Source organism: Equus caballus, chromosome 4 (genome assembly GCF_041296265.1).
Source record: "Equus caballus isolate H_3958 breed thoroughbred chromosome 4, TB-T2T, whole genome shotgun sequence".
NCBI lineage: Eukaryota > Metazoa > Chordata > Mammalia > Perissodactyla > Equidae > Equus > Equus caballus.
Window position 1 is genome coordinate 60,045,218 of NC_091687.1, and position 17,109 is coordinate 60,062,326.

Sequence of the window (17,109 nt, forward strand, 5' to 3'; positions counted from 1 at the left end):
CAAAGTAATCTTGCCCATTCTAGGTTGTCATCTTTCCGGTCCTTGAACCTGGGCTGGTCTTTGTGGTCTGTCCTACCTTCCATGAGACCCAGGCAACAGTGGATGCAAGCCAGGGGAGGAAGGATGGGAGATGTTAGCATGACAACCGTGCAGCAGGCCTAAAGAACCAGCAGTCCAGCTTCTAACAGGAGGATAAAGAACTCCAGGAGAGTGGGGGACCTGGGGAAAATGCACATCCCAGGAATTTAATACTGTCCATGAGAACGTGGAATTACTTAAGAAGGTGATAAAGAAGACACCTTGAAAAACAAAGAGGAGTGAGGAAAAAATTACAAATGGTGCGTATAATGGGTAACATTTATGGAGCACTTACTTTAGACCAGGCGCTATTCTAAACACTTTATTTTTATTAGCTCTCTAATCTTCATAACAATTCAGAGATAGGTACTATTATTATTTCCATTTTATAGACGATGAAACTGAGGCACAGAGAATATAAAAGAACTTGCCCAGAGTGCACAGTTAGTAAGTAGCAGAGCCAGCCTCAAACCCTGGCAGTCTGGCTCCAGCATCTTAGCGCTATGAAATATTGCCTGAGACGGGAGGCACAATCACCATGTTCTACCTGCTGTGCTGTGAACAATATTTACTTAAACACAACAATGAAAGCACTGTTTATTGATTTTCATCTTTTACTATCAACTATAAACATAACCCAAGAAATCGTTATGTTTGCAGAACATAATGTTCTGGCAATGTAAAGTTAAAGCACAAGTGGCGAAGTTGGAAAATGGAAAAGGAGGGTAGAAGAGGTGAGGAAGAAGGTAGAGGTGCTGGTATCCTCATCCAACAAAATGGGGAGTTGAGAGATACCATCTATAATGCATTGGTCTCCCCGAAACTCTAAGGTAAGTGGCCTCGACTAGCATTCGCTGCTAGATTGCCAGTCCCTACAAGAGGACCAGGCACATATCAGACGCTCAACAGATATTTTTGGAATGATGGGTGGAGGGATGAAACAATAAAGTCTTGGAAATAGTATTTAGATTTACGAAAGTAATCAGTGGAAGGAATAAAAATAGTGATAGAACTTTATTGGGAGGGGCCTTTGGGAGGGCGCCAAACAGTATCGATATTTGATAACCTAAAAATAGTAATACAGGCATATTATTCTGAAAAAACTTGTATGTAAATGCAGAAAGAACTAAAACAAGAAAATTTATAAGTGTTAAAAGTGACTGCCTTTGGATGGAGGATGAGGATGTTGAAAGGTGGAGCGGGGGATTATTGATTTTATTACAAACCCATCCATGTTCTTTTTTCTCTAACTACATGCATGTGTTATCCTGAGTTAAAATAAAATTTAGAAACAAATATAACCACAATATTCGGGGGCTCCTCAAGTACCTTTCCACACTAGTTTGACTTTGGTCATCTATTCTATGAAACTTGTTGGTAATTAAAAGATGTCACCCTCTTCCTAACCAAAATCAACCCCATAATCCTCTACTCTGGTAACATCTCCATCAATTAACCACTCTGTCTCATCTTCAACCAATTCTTTTCTATGGACTCTCCTCTCCTCAGCTTGTAAAACTTGCTCAAGACTCTATTCTTAAAGAACAAAATTTTAATAACCCTCTCCCTGCATCCGTCTCCTTCTACCTACTGTCCTATGACTCTTTTCTTTCCAAGCTGAGTGTGAAAGGTAATTGTACTAGCTGCCTCTACTTTCTAGCCTTCATAATCCTCTGATCAACACTTACTGTCTATCTCAGGCTGCTTTTCCAATAATTTGCTCCCATGAACATTGCCAGACCTTCTAATTGACAGATCCTGAGGACAGTTCTGAGTCCCATTATGTTTTGACTCTCTGGAACATTTGATACCATGACGCTCAGTCTCTTTAATGGGACTCTCTTCTCCCGTTCACTGCAGTTTTGTAGACATTATGTTCTTTATATTCTCTCTCTGGGTGTTGTCATCTCCTTTCATGGGCTCCATGACCTACCTATAAGGTGGTGGCAGCCAATTCTTTCTCTCTCTCCCTAAACTATCCCCATGAACAGGCCAATTTACTTTCTTATCTAATCATCAATCTAAGTTTCCTTTGCACGTTTTAGCTCTAGAAAATAGGTTTTTGGGTGGTTGTGTGCTTAAAGCTCTCTCTTCTTGGAACTACTCCCACCCATAGCCTCCTCTGATAGGTTAGGTCTGGGAAGTCAAACTGTATCAAGTGACCCAGTCCTGTGGCCACAGCTGATTGGCCCAAGGGCAGACATCAGACCTAATACCAGCTAATCAAATTCCTCTCCTGGGTTTAGTGCTATAAAAGGCAAAATTTGGCTTAAATTATGGATAAATTGTGAGGTGACACTCAGGGGTTCTTTAAGAGTTAAGAGCAGAGATTCCAGAACGAAAATGCCAGGGTTCTCATCTCGGCTTCACACACTAACTATGTGACTTGGGGAAGTTGCATTAACTCTCTCTCACGTGATTTGAGCTAACTTAATTGTATTTGTGTTCCAGTCTCTTAACAAGTGCTTGTTGATAATGAGGCTTATAGTTAGCACTTCAGGGTTTATGGTAAAGTTCTCCATCTTGGTGATTCAAAGACACCTTTTAAGATAAAACTTGGGGAAAACTTCAACTTCTAATAAATGAGATTTTCCATCCATGGCTCTAGCAGTCCTTGGATCCTCTTCTAAGAAAGGAATATGGGTTTTAACAAGTCATTTTCTTCATCTGCCAAATGAGGATATTGCCCACCAAGGCCGCTCTACAAACAACTCTAGAGATCACAAAATGCTAGTAATCATAACAAAAGCAATCATAGCAAGCACTTCTTTTGTGCTTACTATGTTCCAGCCACTCTCCTAAGTGCTTTACTTGAAATCATTCCCACCACAGCTGTGAGGTTGGCACTATTACCCCCTTTTACAGATGATGAAACTGAGGCACAGAGAAGTACGTAATTTCCCAAGGTCACAAAGTTAGTAAGTGGTGGAACTGAGATGAGAACGCTGGCTGTTTGGTTCTGGAATCCGTGCTCTTAAGTCTTAAACTCCTCTCTTTGACCCTCAAGTCACTTCACAATATGAGGTAACTTCCCTCAAGGATTAGAGCACATAGTCAAGGTGTGCTTTTTTGGAGACACACACCTTGCCCTTAACTGGGGCAGTCTTCCTGAAATACAGAAAGTGAGAAAATTAGTTAAAAGTTTAAACATGTGTTAGTGGCCATGAGGAAGATCCCACAAGAATGTGAATATGTCCCTTCCTACTTCTGGACTAGTACCGTGTGTGTGTGGGCGTGTGTGTGGGTGTGTGTATGTTGTGTTAATAAGCAGACAGTAGTATCTTCAAACTCTGAGATCAGTTAACGTATTAGTTAGAGTACTGGCTAAGCTGATACAACAATGAAACATCAAAGTACAGTCACTTAAGAGAGAACGCCCCTCTCACATAAAGTCCATACGTGTGTGGTGCAGATCTGGAGGAACGCTCTGCTCTGCCTGCCACGCTCTCATGTGGCTTCCATTGCTGGGTTGAAGTGACTATTGCTCCCACCTTCGCCCTCTCTCAGCCAGCAGCAATGAAGAAAGAAAGTGGAATCCTAGCCAGTTCTTTTAAAGGCAAGACGCAGTAGTGATGTACTTCAATTCTGTTCACAGTCTATTGGTCCAAATAGTCCCACGGCTACACCTAGTAGCAAGGGAGGCTGGGAAATGTCTCTAGTTGGATCGATAAACATGTGCCAAACTAAAAAGATTTGGAGAGACACTCAGTAACCTACTGCAGTACAATTATTATTTCATTTAATGGTCTGCTAATAATAACAGCAAGGCTCATTTCTGTATTTAATTCCTTTTATGATAAATTAATATTAGGGAAGTAAACCGATTGATTTTAAAGTTCAGACAGGTGGAAAATGACATGGCGCAGTATAAAGTTTAGGGTTTTTATCTTTTTCGGCGGACCTTTAAGTGGAGATTATCTTTGGCTTCATCTCCGCAGTTCAGTGATTTTTGTGCTTTCCTGGCTGCGATTCCTCACTGCCTCCCCGTTCCTGGCTCTTCTCCCCCAGGGCTGGCCAGCCATCTGGATCCAGCTGGAGGGGACGCAGCAGGCAGCTCCAGGAGGGAACTTCAGAACTTCCCAAAAGGTTTTGATTAGAGTTTGGAAAGAAGTATCCATTCCTTCTCTTCATTTCTTTACAGCAGATCTTTTTTCTCTCGTTCTGCTAATTTCTCATCCAATATTCCTTAATTTAATTTTATTTCCATCTTTAGTGCTGCCCGTTCTTTCTCTACTGCCATTTTCATGGTCTCAATCACTCCATCATTTGGGGCCTTCTTTTTTTGTTTTCATTTTCGCATTCCTTCACCCATTCTTTCTGCTCACTTATTCATTCATTATCCATTTTCCCACAGCTTTGGTTGCCGTGATTAATTTTATTAATATTCCCTTCCATTTCCTCACTTCCTTGCCCGTAAAATGAACATCCCTAATTTACTGTGTAATCTTTTCTCTCATTCACTACGTTATTCCCCATCTCATTTGTTATATTTCCTCACTCCTTGTCCATTCTTCATCTCGTTTTACCCATTACCTCATTCATCCTATGTCACTTTTCTCCCATTTTCTTATCCCTGCAATTAATTCTCATGTAGTTTGTGTAATTACTTCTCATGGACTTTTTGCTGTTTTCTCATTTTAGACTTTCTTTTCTCATAATCTTCGCCTAAATTCCTTCTACATCTAGATTTTCCATTCTATTATGCATATTTTTAGCTTTTCATTCACCCCATCTGGAGTGAATGGAGTGTAACTCTAAAGCAACATCATAAGGTGCTCTTTTTAAAAACCAGGTGGGAATTTATTTGTCAGTCCACCATGGCATACCCTTCTTCCTCACCCCACTCCTTGCCCTTTGCATGGGCAAATGGCCACCACTCCGCCTCCTCAGTATGTCACAGACCTGTCCCCCTTCCCTGTTCCCACTACTGTTGCCTTCTGTCCCATCCCAGCTTCAGTTTTCTCCAAAGCAGGCTCTGAGGCAAGGATATGGGTACAAATAATTTGGGGGTTTTTGCTTTATTTACTTTTTTGGAAGTGGGAAAGTGAGATAGGGAAGAAAGGAAATGTAGTAAATGTGCCTTAATGAGCAGGTTACCATGGGGGCACCAGAGCTGAATCCCACCAGGACCCTTTGAGAAACTCCATGGAGCACACCTCAGAATGGGCCCCTGAGTGGGGAGAAAGCTGGAGAGTTATCCCCCAGGGCCCACCTGCACTGGCGAAGGTCACCCCTGGGGCATTGGCTCTCTAGCATCCTGTCCTGCTCCACAAGCTGCGCACAGGCTCTCGAAGCAAGAGATCGTCCCCCAGCCCATGTTCCAGAGCTGTCACTTGTATGGGACTGGTCAGTACACGGCCTCCAGAGGAGCTGGCAAGGCCTTGGCAGCGTCGGCCATGTCTGCCCATCAAAACCACCTCCCCACAGTGCTCCCTCTGTTCTCGCTTACCCTAATCTATCTTCCACATAGTAACACCCACACTGACAGGCACATGGGAAAAAGGAAAAACCCGGCAGCACAGGCACCAAACTGTTAACAGTGGTTATTTTGAGGGAAGGTGTGTAGGTGGAAATTATAGAGGATATTAATGTTCTACATTTTACATGTTCTTTTATTATAATGAGCATATATTATTTATTTTTGTATATTTATATATGTACGAATATATACATGTATACATATACATACATATACTTATGTGTGGTATATACATATATAAATTCCTCACCTCACTTTCTGTTTTCTATGTCTTTTATATGTCTCCTCTTTTGTCCGGTTCCACACCCTCCAACCATCCTAAACCACCCATGTGTGTCCTTTTCCAACTTTTCCCACTTCTTTCTTTATTCATTTCTTTCCATTAGATCACCCTTACTTGTTACCTTGTCTGAGTTTTCTGTTCATTGTGCAGCTGTGTTTCCCAGCTTCCTGATTTATTCTTTTCTGTTTGGGATCAATTCTCCCTCCTATTGTCTCGACTCTGTGACTGGCCCTCGGCTCTCATGTAGAACTAGGGTAAGAGAGGTAGCTTTGGAGAGACCCACCCCGTCCGGGCTCCCTCTCATGTCAAACCTCCTTTTCTCCCTCCTGCCAGAGCTGCACCTGCAGCAGCCCCTGGAAAACACAGAGCCAGTTATGAGCAGGAGGCCCAAGGACAGCTGTTGATCCTGAAAACGATTTTAATTTGTCTCTGTCTCATTAGCGTAATGCTGATGCTAGCAGCCCCCAGGCTGCTGACCAAGCTCGGTGACTTTCTTTTCAACTTGGCCTGTGGCTTATCAGGTCCAAAGATGAAGCTGACAGTTCAGGCAACCTTCCCTTGGTGACTCTGGCCCTTTGTGTCCACTCACCAAGGACTTTCATTCATCCCTGAGCCTACAGTAATTAAAAGCAAGAGGGGAGAGTGCCTTCGTTGGCTAGCCTCTCTCTGTGAATTGGCATGACAGGCATAAATAAATGCTTACCGTGCAGGAACCACCTGGTAAGTATAGAGGTTGCTTTGATGACCAAGCTGGGAGAATTATCTCCCTGACATGTGCTGCTGTGAATAGGAGTCCAGAGGCTAAATCATGGCAAATTGCTTTTAAAATTGACCCCAGAAGGCAATCCATAACTAAGAAAGACACGAAGCTTAAAGAAATGTTTTTCTTTTCAGTAAATGAGTCAAGGTGCCACATTTGAAAAACAGGGGCTTGGGTTTGAAACTCTTCAAGTTAAGAATCAGTTCAGGCAGTATAGTAGGTAAATCTCTAAGACAAGTAATGGCCTATCTCTTGGTCTGAACCTCTATTTCTTGGTATTTCAGGCCGTTCAACTTGAACTTGACATCATGTGTATTTACTATGTTTAATGATCTTAATGTCCCCAGATAGTAAGCAGTGGTGACCCAGAAGAACCTGCTGAACTGGAAGATACACAGGTAGTTTTGCACGTACTCCACCAGCCCAGTATTCTAGATTCAGAGTCTGATCAGTCCTGGGCTGATATGTTTGTTTGGGTTTCAGAGAGCGACCCAGCTCCAGGGCAGAGGTTGATGAGGGTAACCATTCCTATCTAGACCTCATTAAGAAGGCACAAGCCTTGAACTTTGCCGTACCTCCCCACACCCACACTCCTCCAGAGCCTTTAGCATCACTGTCCATCACTAGGAGCCGTCCCTCTTCCCTCCCGGGACCCACTCTCCTCTTGCTGCTCTCTAGGCTGCCCACTCTGGGAGGCATCTCGTTAATCCCTTCATTCAAACAGCATTCCCTGGGTGCCCACTGAGTATCATGAACTGGTGTATGAGGACCTAGAGATGTATCCATAAGGGCTCCCACCTTATAGGAACTCTCAGGCCAGAAGTGACAGACACAGGAAACAGGTGGAAATCCTTATCAAGGAGGGAGCCACCATGTCTGGGAGCCCAGAGGACAGAGTTGTGGGATTGGGAGACGAAGGGTGCAAGGGTTCAAGGAAACTCCGGGAGTCTTCTCCCGCCGCAGCAAGCTCTCTGCTTGGTTGCCCAGCTGCCAGACAAGCTGCCAGTGTCCTGCAGGCAGAGCTGTGTGTGCCCAGCTCACCACGACATCCCCGGGGTCTGGCTGGCACTTTGCACAGTGCTTAGCACATAGCAGGTTTTCATGTTTGTTAATGAAGAAATCAATGTGGTGACTTTTGAGTTGGGCCTCAAAAGACACAAAGGAGTTCAGTTAGTGGCAGAGACAAATGGTTTATTAATTATTTTGCTTTATTAAAATTATTTATGTATTTGAATAGCTAGTATATACACATGTTCAAAAATCAAATCAATATAACAGGAAAGACATTAAGAAATCTCACTTTCACCCCATCTCCATCTAACCCTTTCCCTACCCCATCATACTCCGTTCCTGCCTACTGGGAGTTGTCTGGGTTTTTTGGTTTTTATAGATTATTCCAAAGCACCTCACGCAAATAAAATCATATACAGATACACATATATTCTTGTTTTTCCCCGCTCCTCACAAATGGTGGTATACTATAAAAATTGTTCTGCTTTTTTTACTCAGAAATATATCCCGGAGATCTCACCCTGCCAGTACATTGAGCATGACCTCATTCCTCTTTGCAGCTGCATAGTACTCTGCTGTGTAGCTGCACCTTAACTGAAAGGGCATTTTAAGCACTGATGTTGAAGTAGGCCCTCCTCCTACCCCACCTCTGCCTCAAAACTTGCCCCCAAAACACTAGTGTCCTTTAATTTAGTAAGCCAACTTGGCGGGCTAATTTAATAAGCCAGTTACACCAGTGCTTTCAGAAGATGGAAATTTATTTATGGGTATACTTTGTAAAATAGGCCTTTAGAGCAAACGTCCTATTGCAGAGGAGTCACCTCCCAAAGGAAGTAAGCTGTGAAGCATCCTGTCACAGGGACTGTCTCCAGGTCATTCAGATTCTTAAAAGGGTCTCTTCCCATGCTGGAGACATGGCAGGAGCTCAGCTCAATATGGCGGAGGAGAATTGATTCCAGTGGCGGTTGTCCCAGGTTCCACAGGCTGTGGATGAGGGATCTATGTGAGCTCGGCCCCCTGCACACCTTCTCAGCAGTCAGACACTCTGCCCACATACACGACCCTGGCTAGTGTGAGGGTAGAGAGTGGGTACCTTCTGGTCCAGTCTACCCGAGTTGCTCCAGATTGTAATAAGAGCTGTACCAATATTCCCTCACATTATTTTCTCCCTTAACTAAAAGCATTCTTAAAATTAAACCAGACGATTTTAAAGGTAATAGCATATTCAATTTTCCCTAAGTAAATTCCTTCTAGCCGAAATGCTAGAGTGCAGCACGTAAGATGTGAAACCTGAGAAGAGAATAAAGCTAACATTTTTATGTTGGTAATTACTGTTGCCTTGTTTTTGGCTTTTAGTATTCCAGGCAGCTCCACAGCTTTGTGTGACTGCTGTCTTCAGCCATTTTTTATAGGGTTTCTCCTCTCTCAACACTTCTTTTTTTTCGTTCCCACAGTTAAGGAGCTCAGGTATGTAATTCTTCCTGTGGAAGGATGTGGCTGTGCTCCTGCATGTGAAAAGACTAGATGATGCTGGCTGCCCATTTGTTTTGGTTGTCTCAACCGGGATTGTGGATTGCTACAAAACCAATTGGTCTGCAGCCTCTGGGTCGATATGAGCGATGGCCGAAACGAACAAAGTGGCCATGCTGTATTGCTGCTCTCTCGCCCCGTTCAGAAGTGGCTGGGAAGTAGATGATGGCCAGGGCAGGAGGACAGTCTGAAGGTTGTAAACTGCCAGGAATATCTGCCTCCCCAAATTCAGGGTGGCTTTTGTGCCCGTTTGTTCTCACTGGAGAAAGACTGAAGGACTGCATGCAGCAAAGAAAACCAATTGTTATTTCAAAGCCTGATGATGGAAACCCCCCTAAGAAGGGCCTTTTGTTGCTCCTGATTGCCCATTTAGATATGAGAAATGAGGCTCCAGGGCAGAATGCTGAAGAAGGAAGCAGAGCAAAGGGCTACGTTCCTTTACAAAGAGAAGAGAAAGTCACCCAGGGGAGATCCTGGCAGAGGCTGGGGAAGGAAGAGAGAGCAAAGGCCAGCAAGGTGTCGCGGCAGCAGAAATGGCCGAGGAATGTCCAATATCCAGTTACGAGTTGTTGTCTGTGCTGTAACTCCTCCTGTTCTCCCTCCTAAACCTTCTGTAAAATCTGCTACAAACGCAGCCTTATGGCAATAGTCCTCTGGGAGGGCACAACGGGGTGATCTGTGATATGAGGTGACGGGATACAGAACGGAAGCTCCACACACAGCAGTGGAAAGACAGACCTGAGGCTGAGGAAGGAGGCGATAGAGCTGGAGGGGCATCAGCCCTCTGGGGATTCCCAGAGATGTCTGAAGGGACTCTGGGTTTCTCACTCTACGTAGGCTGACGGCTCAGGTCACTTTCGTTCAATATTACAAAAAAGGGTAACCCCATAACTCTGGAAGAATGAGAAAACCCAGGCTACTGACAAGTATTATTGAGGTTAATTTATACAAATTTTCTAAGAAAAGAACAATGAGATGTCCTTGGACCAAAGTAATACAGATTTCTCCTTTGCGTAGGTCTACAAGAAAACACAGCGGGCTCAGAGTGCCATGGTCTTTGGTAACTGTAGGGGAGGGGAAAGTTTTCTCAATCCTCTTAGAATCTCTGGGTGAGTCTATAAATTAAACTGACAAAGATGGATTGATGGGAGAAAAGCATACACAATTTGTTGAATTTTTACCTATACACGGAAGCCTTCACAAGAGAATGAAGACCTGAAGAAATGACCAAAGCAGGAAGCTTTTATACTTTTTAGACAAAGAAACAATAAATTTGTGAAGAATTGACAAGACAAATGGGTCTAGGCCAAAAGTAGTCAATGGTGAAGAAGTAACTAGGAAGATAAAGGTGAGTTTAACAATGTTTGTTTGTATAGATTTTGGGGCCCCAAATTCCCTGTCTCTGGTGATAAGAATGTCTTCCCTCTTCCTGGCACAGGCAGAGTAACTTTCACTTGGGTGTTTTATGACTTGTTGCAGGGAAGAAAGGCAAAAGGAGGGAAGTCAGAGGAAATTTCCTGCTGCTGCTATTTTTTAAAATTCCTTCAGCTTAAGATATTTCATATGCCAAGGTACCATATTTTGGGATAGCGTGTCCTGAACCCCATCAAAAGAAAGAAATGAAACTTATATATATAGCAAAACTCAATTTCTGTTTCTATTTGGAGTTCCCATTCATCTCAGTCATTCGGTATATATGGGGTTGCATCTGAGCTGGGAGATAGTGGCTGAGAAGGGAAAGGTGTATATACTGCCAAGGTCCCACTGAGGTCATTCTACCTTCTGCTCTTGGAGAGACACCCAAGTGTCTTTCGTCATCGGTGAGTTGGGTAGAATTGTGCTGCATTCCCAACCAAAAAGCCCTTCCAGGTCCAGCTTGCCTCGAGCCCTTCCTATGTTCTCACAGGTTCTCAGGAATCATCTGCTACTTCTGGAACACCCTGATGGGAAGAAAGCCCTATGGATCTGCCTAAGACCCATGACCACCTGTGAGTCACTCTTTGGTGCATGCAAAACATCCCACCACTCCTGAATCATGCTAAGGCACAGGGAGCGCAGGCCTACCTCTCAGAGTAGACACAGCTGGAAATGAGGCTGCAGACCTGCCCGGACATCAGTTCCCTCAACCCATCTGGAGGTTTTATTTCCCCACCCCAGTGGGGGAAGAGGCAAGGCCCTGAGTCTCCTATCTCAGGGACTCCCAACTTCTAAGACTCCTCTCTTCCCTTCCAATGGTGCAACTCTGTGCACCAGCTGCTCTCCAGGGTGCCTCTCAGGAAGCCATGCTCGTACATTATCAGCTACTCTCCAGACCTGCAGGCCTAAACTGAGACTCAAAGAGCCTGTTTTTGCACTGTTAGGCACCTCTTCCCTGAGACAAAGGCCCAAGTGACAGTGTCACTGTTTTGACTATCGGTACGCATCACTGGGAGTTAACTGAGAGTCATCTGTCAGGGTGCCTCTCAGAACACTTCAGTTCAAGATCACAAAAGTCGGGGCTCGCAGGACACCACAAGCCAATGAGGAATGTGTGGAAAGTATTTGCAATTCATCCTCTTTTACTGAGAACGAGGATGAATTCTTTTTTAATTGAACCAGAAAGAATCTGAATCCTAAAGTATTTCCTTTCTTAAGGCTTCTTTGCGTATTCAAGTGTCTTCTGTCTTAATAACTTTTATTCAAATCAGAGATTCTGAACATAAGGTTCTTGAACTCTTTGAAATTACATGCAGAATTTTCTTGGTGCCTTTTTCTGAGGTGAGCATCCATGGATTGTTTTTTTTTCTTTAATCAGATTCTCCACAAAGAATTTGTGACCCAGATAAGATTAAGAACGGTTGCTTTAAGCCAAGGTCACAAATCTATTTCCCCATAACTTTCGTGCATCCTCTTGACCACATTTTGAAGTTCAGAAAATACAGATGTGTTCAAATGAAAAGGGAGATTCTGTGAACTGAATTAAAGTCTTAGAAACCCAAATTTTATGCCTAATGTCCCTTCCCACAGGTTCAACCCACAATGGCACCTTACAGTTTTGAGGGAAAGCTAATGTGACAACTGACATCTCTTGGTCACAAGGGCTAGACACATGGTTCTCTTCACTCTTCAAGGTGCATGCTTTTTGAGGCTGGGCATCTCATCTTCAGTCACAGCACGTGAGCGGCTGTGCTCCCCTGCTTGGGCATCCATCAACTTACCTCAACATAGACCTCTGCAGAGTAGGAAGTGTATTGTATTGGTTGACTGTGACCACAACTCCAAGGCAGATATTCTTGGCTCCATTTTATAGATGCAGAAGGGAAGCGTAGAGAAGATGATCTCTGGTCTACGGTCCTGCTGGAGCTTGTGCACAGCAGGGTGATGACCACAATTCTTTCAAAAATTGTTTTTAATTAAAAAGTAGTTACAAGACACTCATTTTGTTTTTATGCTCTGTTAAGGATTGAATTGTCTCTCCCCCCCAAAATTCGCATGTTGAAGTGCTCTCATCCCCCTCCAAGGTGCCTCAGAATGTAACCTTATTGGAAATAGGGTCCTTACAGATGTAGCTAGTTAAGATGAGATCATACTGGAGTAGGGAGGGTCCCTCATCCAATATGACTGGTGTCCTTCTAAGAAGGGGATACTTGGACACAGACACACCCATGGGGTGAATGCCACGTAAAGATGAAGGTAGAGATCAGAGTGATCCTTCTACGAGCCAAGGACGGTCAAAACTGCCAGAAGCTAGGTGAAAGGCAGGGAACAGATTCTCTTTCAAAGCCTTCAGCAGGAACCAGCTGTGCCAACACCTTGCCTCCAGAACTGTGAGCCAATAAGTTTCTGTTGTTTAAGCCACACAGTTTGTGGTACTTTGTTACAGCAGCCCTAGCAAACTAATATATATTCTGCAATTTTAAAAATTAAAGAAAAACATGAACTTTTGGTTGGTATAAGATACTAAAACAACACAGAAATATGTAGAATGAAGTGTGAAATGCCCCCTTCACCATGCCAATACATCCCTCTCCCAGTGTAACATGGGTATATGGGGTGGTTATCCCTCTAGAATTTTTTCTGGGCCTTTACATACATATTTGTAGAGACTCCTATATGGGGTTTTTTTTTTTTTTTTGGCTGAAGAAGATTTGCCCTGAGCTAACATCCCTTGCCAATCTTCCTCTATTTGTATGTGGGTCACTGCCACAGCACGGCTGCTGACAAGTAGTCTGTGCCCAGGAACTAAACCCAGGCGACCAAAGCAGAGTACGCTGAACTTAACCACTAGGCCATGGGGCTGGCCCTCCCATATGTTTTTTTAAACCCAGTTTTTCTGACTTTGAGTTTTCTCCACCTGTTATCTTTCTGTCAGATACCTGAGGTAATGTTTACTCTTCCACTAGTTGTTGGTCAGAAGTGTTCTAGCTCTTCAACAACCCACTGCAGTTGTGTGTGTGTGTGCACATTTTAACAGTCATTCCCAGGAAGAGAGAAAAATTCAAACAAAAGGAGTGCCCTGAGTCAAAATATACACGTTGGAAAAGCTTTTAGAAATCGCAAAAATGGGTATTCCTGCTCTGCATTCATCCCAGCCAGGCACTGGGTGAAGGACGTGAAACTAGTTTTGTGAGAGATTTTCCACACAGCTCAGAGGATAACCCACGTTCCCACATAAACGCAGGTGGCAGTTGTTTACCTACAAAGATTTGACCGGCACCCTCCAAGTGCCACCTGTTAAAAATATAGCTTTTCCCACTGTCTGGACAAGGTGCCACTTTCTCCTTCTATCAACTCAGAAATTTCTGCTTTTTCAAACAAAGCAAAACAAAAAAGACAACAGTATCCCCAGATGGCCATTGTTGCAGAGCACATATGGTGCCTGAGAGGAGAGGGAGAACCTTGGGCTCCTCTGGTATTTTCCAGTGGAGACATGGACAAGGGGTCTAGAATCCTCAACCTAAAACAGGAGGGGAAGCTTAAAGTCTGAGAAGTGAAGTCGCCGCTCATGTCCTGCAGCACCGGGGGGCCTGCCCTGCTCCCGCGCCTGGTGTTCTTTCCACCTCACTCACCACTGTCCTTCGAATACTTCATTCCCTGAGTGCCAAACAAATGAGGCATCTCTGCATAATAGCCGAGGTTGGAAATATTTCATTAACTTTGCTGCCAATGGAAAATAAAGCAGTAGAAGAGAGACAGGACACACAACAGGAGGTTGAGCCAGAGAAGAGGTGCCTGGAGTCAAAAAGGAATAAAAGTAGAGAAAGGAAGATACAGAGAAGCAGCAGGGGTGGAAGGATGGGAGGAGGGGGTGATCAGAAGAGGTGTGAACAGAAAGAACATTGGCCTATTGTGGTACCTGGGTTCTAAGGTTAGTCCTTGTGCTGCTTAATTTTATGTGTCAACTGGTAGGCCGTGGTATCTAGATATTTAGTCAAACGTTATTCTAGATGCTGCAGTGAAAGTATTTTTTGGCTGAGATTAACGTTTAAATGAGTAAACGCTGAGTGAAGCAGACTGTTCTCCATAATATGGGTGGGACTCTTCTAATCAGTTGAAGGCCTTAATAGAAAAAGACTGACATTTTGCATGGGAAACCGGAGCAAGGAGAAATTCTACCAACAGACTGCCTTCAGATTCTAACTGCAATTCTTCCCTAGGTCTCCTGTCTACTGGCCTCCCGCAGAGATTTTAGACTTGTCAGCCTCCACAATTGCATGAGTCAGTTCCTTAAAATAAATCTCTCTCTCTCTCTTTCTCTGCATCCTATTGGTTCTGTTTCTCTGGAGAATCCTAACTAATACAGCCTCCAACAAAACCCCTCCTCCGTGGATATCCATGCCACTCCTCATGTCAAAAGGTATGGCTTATTTCTCCTCCCCTTGAATCTGGGTTGGCCCTGTGTTGCTTTGAGCAATGAAATGTGACAGATGTGAAATTCTAGAATCCTAAATCTGGGGCTTAAGAGACTTGGAACGCCCACTTCCTTCTCCTTGGAATGCTTGCCCTTGGAATGCTCCCACTTGGAACCCAGCCTCCAGGCCGTGAAAGATCTCAGCCACATCGACAGACTATGTGGAAGAGAACGTAGGTGCTCTGGTCGACAGCCCCCACTGAGGATTCAGCACCATCTTGGGTTTTCTAAAACCAGATGAGCCCTCAGATGACGGTGACTCTAGATGACATCACATGGAGCAGAAGAACTGCCCAACTGAGCTCAGTCAACCCATGGCATCAAGAGAGAGAATAAAATTGATGCTGTTTTAAGACACTAAATTTTGGGTTGGTTTGTTACACAGAAATAGATAACCCACCTTAAAATTTGGTCTAAGGTAGACACTTTGTCTACTAATAGCTCAGTCTTTCTGGATGGTGTTGTCCACACCCCACATGAACCCATTAGGGCTCCCAGAGAAAGGGTGCCTTTGTTTGCAAACCTAGGATCCCCCTGCCCAAGGTCTTCAGGCAGTTACAGCTAACCATGTCAGGGCCCAAACTAGAGAAAAATCACACTAGCACACCTCCTGCACTTGAACCCACCAGCTAAAAACTACTCCTTCAGCTCTGTTTTCCAAGATCCAATGCTTCGTTCATCAGCAAATAGGGAAAGCGGCCCTGCATTCTTCAACACGTAGAACAGAGTGGTAGTGTTGTCAGGATAGAGGCAGAAACTTTGCTAGGGAGTCATCTGAATTAACTCCACTGTTATTTCCTTGGGAGGAACCTGGCCTTAACAGCTTCCTTTCGACATTATATTACACTGCATTGCCCAAGGTCATTATCAATCCAAACCACTACCCAAACTGCTCATAAACTTCACTTTATGACCCACCACAGGAATGCCCTCCATCTCTCAAGAAGGAGGTTCATTCTAGTCCTATTAGAAGTTTGATGTTAAGACCTGGCAGTGATGTTAAGACCTTTACAACATGGATTTAACTTAAAAGAATCTAAGAAATTCAGAGAATCTCACTGTAACAGGGTCTAAAATTCATGCTCTACATTCAAGTATGCAAAAAAGTGTAGTTTATTTCCTATAAATAGTCTGACATTCCTCAGACCTACCTTGTTGATTAGTTGTGGGGGAGGGAGCCGGGGGAGGGTTCAGATACAAAGTCTTAACTTGCTGCAGTTGATGGCAACACAGTCTCACTTAGTTTAAGCCATCTCTTTTACTCCCTTAGATGACTCAACTCTCCTCTCCTGCTTTTCTTGGGGAGAGAGGGGGAGTTTGCAGCTTGCATGACCTGGGGGCCTGTATTCACCTAGGGAGCTTCAGATTCTCATTGTTCTACTCAGGACTGAGGCCTCTGGCCCAGTGTCTAGAATGATGGCCACAAGGGTGTGTCTAGTTCCAGACATTTTCCCTGGTAGTAAACTCTCCAAGCTGCTGTCCTGGACATGCCCACCTCTGTGCTCCTGTTTACCAAAGTGTACAGGACCTTCTGAGCCCCCGCAGGCCCCACTGAAGGAGCCGCCCCAGCTCATCTATGTAGCGGTCTTGCTAGCAGCGCTGTAGTATCGTGCCCTGCCATGTTGGCAGTGCCTGGGTGCAGGTCTTCTCCTAGAGGCTTGCCGCCCCTACCTCTCCTCCCCAGAGAAGAATGTCTCTAGCCCTCCACCCTTGGTGACCTCAGATTCCCTTACATCTGGATGTTTTTCCTACAGACCCCCTGGAGGACCCACTCATACAGGACACAACGAGACACGCATGTCTGAGCCTCTCGCGCCCTTCTCTCTGCGTCACAATTGACCAGGGCTGAAAGGAGTATGTGTTCTATTATCTCTGTCATGACTGGGTTCTCTATATGCTATAGAACAGAAGTTGGCAATCTTCTCCTGTAAAGGGCCAGATAGTAAATATTTTAGGCTTTGTGGGCCATATGGTCTCTGTCACAACTATGCAACTCTGCCGTTGCAGTGTGAAAACAGCCATAGATAGTATACAAATGAAGGAGTGTGACGGGGTTCTAACAAAGCTTTGTTGCGAAA

The 17,109-nt window shown here is 44.2% G+C and overlaps 1 long non-coding RNA gene across 2 annotated transcripts; it reads left to right on the forward strand.

The window, feature by feature from the left end:
• Positions 1 to 782: 782 nt before the first annotated feature.
• On the forward strand, positions 783 to 15,496 carry LOC138923770 (uncharacterized). 2 transcript variants are annotated; one of them, XR_011437880.1, is made up of 4 exons: positions 783 to 908; positions 9,066 to 10,489; positions 11,048 to 11,129; positions 14,907 to 15,496. It is a non-coding gene; the product is annotated as an uncharacterized lncRNA (long non-coding RNA). The 2 variants fall into 2 exon arrangements; XR_011437879.1 differs by lacking the exon at positions 14,907 to 15,496 and having other exon boundaries at positions 11,048 to 12,157.
• Positions 15,497 to 17,109: the final 1,613 nt, after the last annotated feature.